The sequence below is a fragment of the Austrofundulus limnaeus genome, unplaced genomic scaffold (assembly GCF_001266775.1).
Source record: "Austrofundulus limnaeus strain Quisiro unplaced genomic scaffold, Austrofundulus_limnaeus-1.0 Scaffold116, whole genome shotgun sequence".
Taxonomy (NCBI): Eukaryota; Metazoa; Chordata; class Actinopteri; order Cyprinodontiformes; family Rivulidae; genus Austrofundulus; species Austrofundulus limnaeus.
This window is the reverse complement of record NW_013952518.1, coordinates 986110-994332: the sequence shown is the minus strand read 5'-3', so window position 1 is coordinate 994332 and position 8223 is coordinate 986110. Positions and strand designations below refer to the sequence as shown.

The following is an 8223-nucleotide window of genomic DNA, read 5'->3' as shown; positions in this document are numbered from 1 at the left end:
CCTTGGAGTTCCCCCGGAGGAGCTGGAAGAAGTGTCTGGGGAGAGGGAGGTCTGGGCCTCCCTTCTGAAGCTGCTGCCCCCGCGACCCGACCCCGGATAGGCGGAAGAAAATGGATGGATGGATGGGGGGCCTTCCACTTAAAATTTTCAATTTGTAAGTAGGAAATTCTCACTTCTTAGTACAACTGCACCAGAGCAAAATTAGCCGGCGAAATTGAGATTTTACATGATGAATTTAACGGGCCGCTTTTGAACCATGTGCACCTCCAGCAACTGGTTGGATGTCATCATTTTTCAGGTAAAATAATCAGCGTGCGTTATGGGAGATGGTCAATCCTGACTTTAAAGCAGCTTATTTTAAGACATTAATACATCTTTGAAGTTCTCGCGGACCAAATAAAATGCAGTGGCAGGCCTCATTTGGCCCGCGGGCCTTGGATTTGACATGCGGACTAATGAATCAGGATTTAATCTTCAACCTGCATTTGTACATGGCTGTGCTATGATCTAAATGCATCAAGCATGTGTTCATCCCAGAATTGGTAAAAATATTTTAAATTTTCACCTTTTAATAATTCACATTAGAATAATAGGAAGTAATAGATGTCTAAATGAGGCCTGCAGACCCCTGTGACCCCCTCGGGACAGCAGGAGAGTTCTATTCAGATAATTTACAAAACTGATGCAGCAAATAAAACAAAGTTTTTATCCAAGTGAATGTGTCTGTAAATCTTCTTTTCAGGCATTCCTCATAGATTCTAAGATCAGGGAAAATGATGTCACTGTGACCACTAAAGTGTAATCAGCTCATCCTTGAGTAAATGTTTGTGTTAAATCAAGTTTGAAGGCATTCCTGAGATAAATGACGACAAAAACAATTCGAACACGAAGCATGACGCCTCACACAACTGTTACTGATCCAAAGATATATTTGAATAATAAAATCTGAATAAAACAATCTTTCTTAAGCGGAACAATGACTAAATATTTTTGATTGTGATGTGCTGTGATCAAGTCTCCCTGGATACTTTCGACCACAAAGACCCACTCGTGAATACCCGCTCAGGCCAAGAGGTCTGACAGCCCCAAAGAACTTCACCGGAATATTTTCATGGATTTTGACAACCCGTCGCGTTCTGATGAATGAGCATGAACGCAGCGCAATCACAGAAATCTGAAAAGGCAGGATTTCAGTGGTGCCTGCATCTGTGGGAGTATTGTGTCACAAACTCAAAGCTGTACTTTTGTGGCATGAAAAAAACAAAAACAAAAAACAAAGAGACCAAAATAGCTTCCCAGCTATGATTTAAGGTTTATTTGTGTCACATTTTCCAATATATTCTTTGAAAGGATAGTTTTGCATATCTTTATTTTTATAATTCATAAGACATTTACTCTCTCGGATTTCATKTATTGTGTTTTATTCGGAGAAAAGAAGTGGGGCTTACATCCCTGCATGCAAACCTTGACCTTCGAACTTCTGCAGAGCTGCACGGTGCATGGCCCATCATTGCTCAAAGAAAGCTACGAGCAGAAAAAGCAATCCTTATTGTCRACCTGGGAAAGGCTAATCCATTAAACATAGAGTTCATCCAAGAGTTGACAGATTAACCCGCTGCAGCCTGAGAATCGAGATAGAACCGGAAAAGTCTGGAGAAATGTGGTTCACACAACTGGAGACAAATGATTATGCACCAATAAGGAATGATGTATTTTTTATTAAAGATATTTTGCTGTAACTGTGCAACAAATCATATAGAAAAGTCATATTTTGCACTTTTTTTAAACTTGAGTGTTAGTAGGATTATTGCTTATTTTAAACAGCAGATAATTCTACCAGTGGGTTAAATATATAAATATATATAAATAAAATATTATTATAGCTTTTAAACATTAATTATCATAAAATCCCTCATTTATTTCAAAACTGATATGTTTTACATTAATCTTCTTTAAGGTCAGAATTGTCTTAAAAAGATAAAAAAAAAAGACATCTGCAACATTGTTAACATTTAACTACATTCACTATATTAAAAAAAAACGATTTTTTATGAGACTACGCCGTTTTATTGCTTTAATTAAGTCAATATTGCTCTTCGTGAGGTTAATGTTGCCCAACCCTGGATCATCTGTACATTGCAGTTCCGGTGTTTGGCCACCAGAGGCTTCCTGGGTTTCTGCAACAGCCCCGAGGAGGGCGCGGCTCTGCACTGATTCAGGTCAATGAGTTCCTTGTGGTGAGGGGAGCAGTCAGGCTCCGTGCCAGTAATGCGCACATGCAGCACACATACACACTTGGACAGGCAGAAAAAAAGAAAAGTGACAGCACATTCAGTCGTGTTATTATTAGCAAACGTAATATTTCCAGAACACTGCCTCGTCCCTGATACACACTCCAYAAAGTGCACACGGGATGTTCGGTGCATGTAACGTGGCTTACTGTAAAATCAAATGAGTGCTAAAAAATGACAAAAATGCACACTTCCATGCTCGGCAGGTATCTGCGTGTCTGTTTAAGATGGTGGGGAGAGGTTTAGGTGAGGACCGCTGTGCAGCAGTAAGTATTCAGTTACATGTATTAAGTGCAGGGTGGAGATCCAGGAGCTGTGAAGTGAGCCAAGCTGGCTATTACTGCTCCAGTACTGCTGTGACTGCAACACACACACCGAGCGGGGGAAACGAGGTCGACTTGGCACTTTGTCAAAATTTTTCTCTGCCACTCGCTCTTGCCAAATGCTGCGTAGGATACTACACTACACACAGAGGGGGCCCTGCTCCACTGCACCATTTTAGACAGCTCGGAGCGTTCAGCGGGTTCACATTTAACACACGCTGCAAAAATGAGCACTGAATAAATGAGGACATGCTCCGTGGATTCACCTCATGAAGTGTCCTTCAGATTTTATAGGCCAAGTTCAGCGCTGTGGTTTTTTTTTTTTTTACGTTTTTGCTCTGTAAATTTAGCTATAATTGCCAAATCRCCGGGGAAATACATATTTTATTTTTTGCACAAGTCAAAACATAACTTCATCTGCTGCCAATTTGTTGACAATTTGTAAGCTGTAACACTCCATAGCAAAATACACTCAGAAGGGTTTTCTCTGATCATAGCGTAGAAGCCGTCTATTCCCCATGCAGCGCTGTTACTCTTCTGATGTGGCTTTCATTTTTCACGGTGACGCCCCCATCCTGACAGCTGTAGCACAAATAATAAAAGGTTGTGCAGCTTTCGCAGAGGTAAAAAAAAATCTATTGTTTGTTCAAATGCACACATGGGGGCTTCAGTAAACACTCCCTGAACGTAGTTTCAGTTTTCTATAACCGTCAGACTCAACGTGAGTGACATTTAGCCGTGTGCRCTTCCTCAACTCCCACTTCCCATGCTCACCTTGACAGTAATCTTTCCATCTTCTCTGATCCCATGTTTTTATCCTTTTTCAGCCTCCCTGCATGAGAAAAGAAAAACAGAAAAATGCAGTTTGGCCAGTGTAATCCTGTTTCATTGCTCTGGTGTTTTGAAAAGACTGTTCTTTTACAGAAACTAAGCTGCTTAATATTAATACACAAATTCCTTTTTTTYCCCCTCATGTTTGCCATTAATGTGGTTGGGGCTATATTTAGGCTAAGTGGGCTAATAAACAAGGATTAGGCTACTCGGTAGCTTTTTGTTAAGAAGGTGTGCATCAGAATAAACAGCACAGGGACAGATTACACCTCCAGTGTGGATTATAGCGGAGCAGTCAGCTGATATAACAGGAGGAAAGGTCATTCAGGGAGAAAGCAGAGGTTCGGTGAGACGTAATGCTGAGGGATAACAGGGTTAAAGGCAGATTAGGAAATGATTTTGGTTCTTGAAACTAATAAACAGGACAAAATAAAAACATAGCGGAGAAAATGCAATTTGGTTGGGCTCCATTGAAATAAAGAAATGCTTTAAAATAATCTGTCTCTAGCAATGAAACAAGCTAAACAGACTGAATTATTAACGCAATGAAATAACACATATTACCTGTCATGTTGCATATAAAGGTTTTAAGCAACTAGGATGACTCTCAGCTACTACCATGCCAAGTTTTAGATTGATATTTATAAAAACAACCAATCTGTAGGCTTAGGTGACTTAGCTGTGGCGGTAATCTTAAGCACAGATGATACTTGAAATTATTCAGGCAAGGCACAGGCGAATACACAATGATCTGCCATTATGCAAGCAATAATGTGTCCTATATATGCTAGGAGGGGTGATATGGAGTTTGTGTGTTGATTTGCAAGGCATGTTCTTTTTCAAGGTTTTGATATGTTCTTGATTTGCGCAAAAAAACTAAAATATTAACTCGTAACAAAACGGGTAAATAAAGCTTGTGACTCACAGCTGAATATGATTTTAGTGTTGGTCCAATTAGTCATTTCCTTCCAACGCGTGACCCGATTTTCTTGGAAAACGTCTCGGCGCTGTGCCAGGAGCGGGGTTCTAATTAGCATAAACAACGCTTCCTAATCAGGCTTGCAAAAAAAATGCTAACTAAGTAATTTGCTTCAACATACATGAAATTGGTGTTATTGAAATAGAAAATAAATGAACCTTAACACAGTAGTATTTATTTTGAAACCCATCATGTAAATGAGTACAATCAGACTGAAATTTATTACTGTCAAATTATGTTTTATGTTCTTATATCACCCACCTGTTGCTGTTTCACTAATTACCCACCCAGCCTTGGTACTCTTCGGTTTCTAGTCTATTTTCAGATCCTGTGTTTAGCTTGTCAAATAGCCCATTCACACTGATATAGCCTCTTGGGTTTTGTAACTAAGGTCTTGTTGGATCTCCAGCCCACCTGCATTTGGATCCTTTCACCGCCAATGATGACAACGGGTATCTTCTTGCAGCCAGTGGTGATATTCATAGGCTGTGAAACTCCAAACCCAAGCAAAATGCATGCCTTTACATCTGAAAATGGGTTCCTTTAAATGTTTTATGTAAGCCACATCAGTTCATTTCATACTAAAAAGTAATGTTGCGAATCTTTACATGGATCAAAAGCTTACAAATCCACTTGAGCAAGCACTGAAGCATTAAATTAATACTAAGCAGGTTCAGTCAACCCAACCACATCTTTGTAAGGAAGCAAATTGGGGAAATGTTCAAAGCGCCCCCCTGCGTCTCTACACTATACATTTTGGAGACGGTTCATGGAGGATTTAATGGGAAAAATGTTGCAAAACATGAAAATCTTGGTTCTTGTCACTGTTATTTAAGACACGAGTCAAGCTCCAGTGGAAATAACACTCATCACACAGAGTAGACGCTTTAAAGGCACATCTGTCAGTCTGAATCAGCACAGAGAGAAATGCCAAACCTGAAATGATTCGATGCAGACCTAAAGCGGCCACTGCATTTTCTCCAGAGCTCTGGTGCGATGCCGCTCCCTGTAATTTACCTTCTGCCGGAGCACGTAGAGCCGTTCGCCCGGCATTCCTCTGCTGCCCACCGCAACACATGAAAGCCTCGGCCACAGCTGTTCTGGATCGGGGGGGAAATGAGCCCCAGATGGCGAAGTGTTTTGTGTGCATGCATATGTCTGTGTTTCTTGCCACATAAGAGGGGTGATTTTCACTGTACAAGTGGCCTGAGTCACATCCCCAGGGTAATGCGGGGAAGACTACTGCAGGATGGTGGGTGTGTAGCCTACTGTATGTAAAAACATGTTTGCTGTCCACAAAGCAGCTGGTACACACAGGGTGTGTTTTCATCCATGCACATGYACAGTTTGGATGTTCTTTTCCCGCTGACCTTCAAACACTTGCAGAATTTTACATCCATGCAAATAGGGATGGGTACCTTTGACGTCTGAATCGATTCGGTACCAATATCCGGTACCTGGGAATCGATACCGGTACTTTGTGTGTTGTTTTTTCAATAATAAACTTTTATTTATTTATTTTTTATTTAACATATTTCTCAATATATAAAATTAACAAATATCAAGACAACATCCAACTCTTTGTATTGTAACATCAGTTATTTTAACTAATTTCTTTAAAGTGAAAACTCTTGAAAACAACAAGACTGTTTTGTCTTATTGCACAAATTAAAATCTAGCTCCACGTGTTTCTATTGATTTCATTTCCCCGCTAGAAAAAGTGTGTGATGGAGGTCCATGGAAGGCAAACAAGTTTAAATCAAATAAGTAAAAAAGAGGATGGAGTTAAAATAAAGAAAAGGTATTCAAGCAACGTTTTGAGCATCCAAATCGAGCCCAACGCTTCAAGTTAGCTGCTTGTGCTCAGGTGTTCGGACTGTCGGGAAGCGCCTCTGTTGTTTTCCTCTGCCGGTCTCAGTTTAATGGGGGATGAAATAAAGAAAGTGGCGGTACTTTATTTACTTTGAGCAAGCGAACGTCGTACTCACAAGACAATTAATCCACCAGATAATTCAGAGGCGGTCTGTTCGGTGAGTTTTACTCCAGGAGCTGCGAGGCTTTCATGCTACGTTCAGACCAAGCTCTGCTGCCTCTGTTTACTGAACACAGCGGCTGCTGTTGACGTCATTACGCTCTTGCGTGATGCTACATTCAGGACAAGCAGGGAAAACTCACCACTCTTATGCCAAACCGGTTGCAATGATGCGTTTAGGTACCGAAACATGGTACCGTTTGATGTTACGTGAATTGATACTCGGTAGTACCGACAGAATTCCGTCTGTGCATAAAAAGGTATTGAACTCGGTACCCATCCCTACACGCAAATAAAGAATAGCCAACAATGCCGTGTATGTGCTGCACCATTGAAAAGGAAACAATATTGATTATGCAAACTGCAATCAGCATTCATCCTTCCGTTACGTTATGCAAGTCAAACCATGAAGGATATCCTTTGGAAGATGGGATGATCTTAATGCTGGGAAACTAACAGTTCAACCAATAGTCGCAGATTTAAAGCCTGATTGCTTAGGTTTTCTACAACCTCCTACCACAGTGGTTTCACATGACAGAAAATCTTTTAAACTAATCACAATTCATTAAATAATCCAACTACATTCACTAATTGCTGCAAATAAATGCCAACAAATGTAGTTACATTATATGATAAGTGGAAGTCGAATATTTCTACGCAGGATGTGCGCACACCCAACGATAGCACAGTCACGTGTGAGTCCTGTATGTGTATACTGTCTGTTCTGCAGCATAAAATAACCGTTATCCTTGCATTAAGTAATGTTCTTTTCAATGTTCCTTCATGCATTGGCATAGAAACCACAGGTAAACCTGCTGTCAGAGCAAAGTGCTGTGTTAGGAAAATATGGAACTACAAGATCTTGGCTGTTAAGAGCTTTGCATGTTAAAAGCAAGATTTTAAATTCTATTACTACAAGCCAATTGAGAGGAGCTAAAGGTGGGAAAAATACAATATTTTCTTGTAACTCTCATCAGAACTTTAGTAGCAGCATTTTGGATCATTTAAAAACTTTATAGAGTATTTTTGGACACCCAGGAAAAAACAACAACAACAACAAAAAAGTTTTACAACAGTCTGGGCTGCAAAGTCAGGTCCAGAACCAACAACCTCTGTCTTGGCTGAGTTTAAGAGCTGGAAGTCCAATGTTTTTTTTTGGTTTTAAGACATCCTTTGCAAACTAAGTAACTGATTGAATTTATCAGGCTTTATGGAGAAATAAGAGTGTCATCAGCGTAACAATGAACCTTTTCCCGCTCACTGAAAATAATGTTGCAACTCAAAGCATTTATAATTTAGTTAGACAACTGACAGCAATTTATCTTAAAACTAGGAAATGCACAATAAAAAGCGAAATTAAAAGACATGTTATTTTTAATACTTCAAGAAGAAACTGATTGAGAACAATGACTGTTAGTAAATAAGTTGCTGGAATATTGAAATTAGAACATTTTAAATCCCTTAAAGTTCGTTTTCTTTCACTAAGAAACTCCATCAATGGTAAGTTGTCATTATTAAAAGACTTAATATTTTTAAAGTGTTACTTTGGATCTTTAATTACTGTTTGATCAAGTGTTGCAATTATCAACACTTGTTATTTTTCCTGTTTCAAAAGCTGACCTCATGTTAAAATCACATACAGGAAGATTTGTGTCATTTACTCACATCTTATGAGTCGTACAAGAATCTCTGGCTACGTTCACACTGCAGGCAAATCCGACCCAAATCCGATTTTTTTGACCCATCTGACTCATATCCGATTTTTTT

At 39.6% G+C, this 8223-nt stretch overlaps 2 long non-coding RNA genes across 3 annotated transcripts in view; one reads left to right on the top strand and one right to left on the bottom strand.

Annotated features, from left to right (window-relative positions):
- LOC106521811 (uncharacterized) overlaps positions 1-8223 on the top strand; it is a 116363-nt gene that overhangs the window by 40079 nt on the left and 68061 nt on the right. The window lies entirely within an intron of this gene.
- LOC106521812 (uncharacterized) lies at positions 1699-8197 on the bottom strand. Its single transcript, XR_001310718.1, has 3 exons — positions 8122-8197; positions 3389-3446; positions 1699-2294 (listed from the first exon to the last, which is right to left on the bottom strand). It is a non-coding gene; the product is annotated as an uncharacterized LOC106521812 (long non-coding RNA).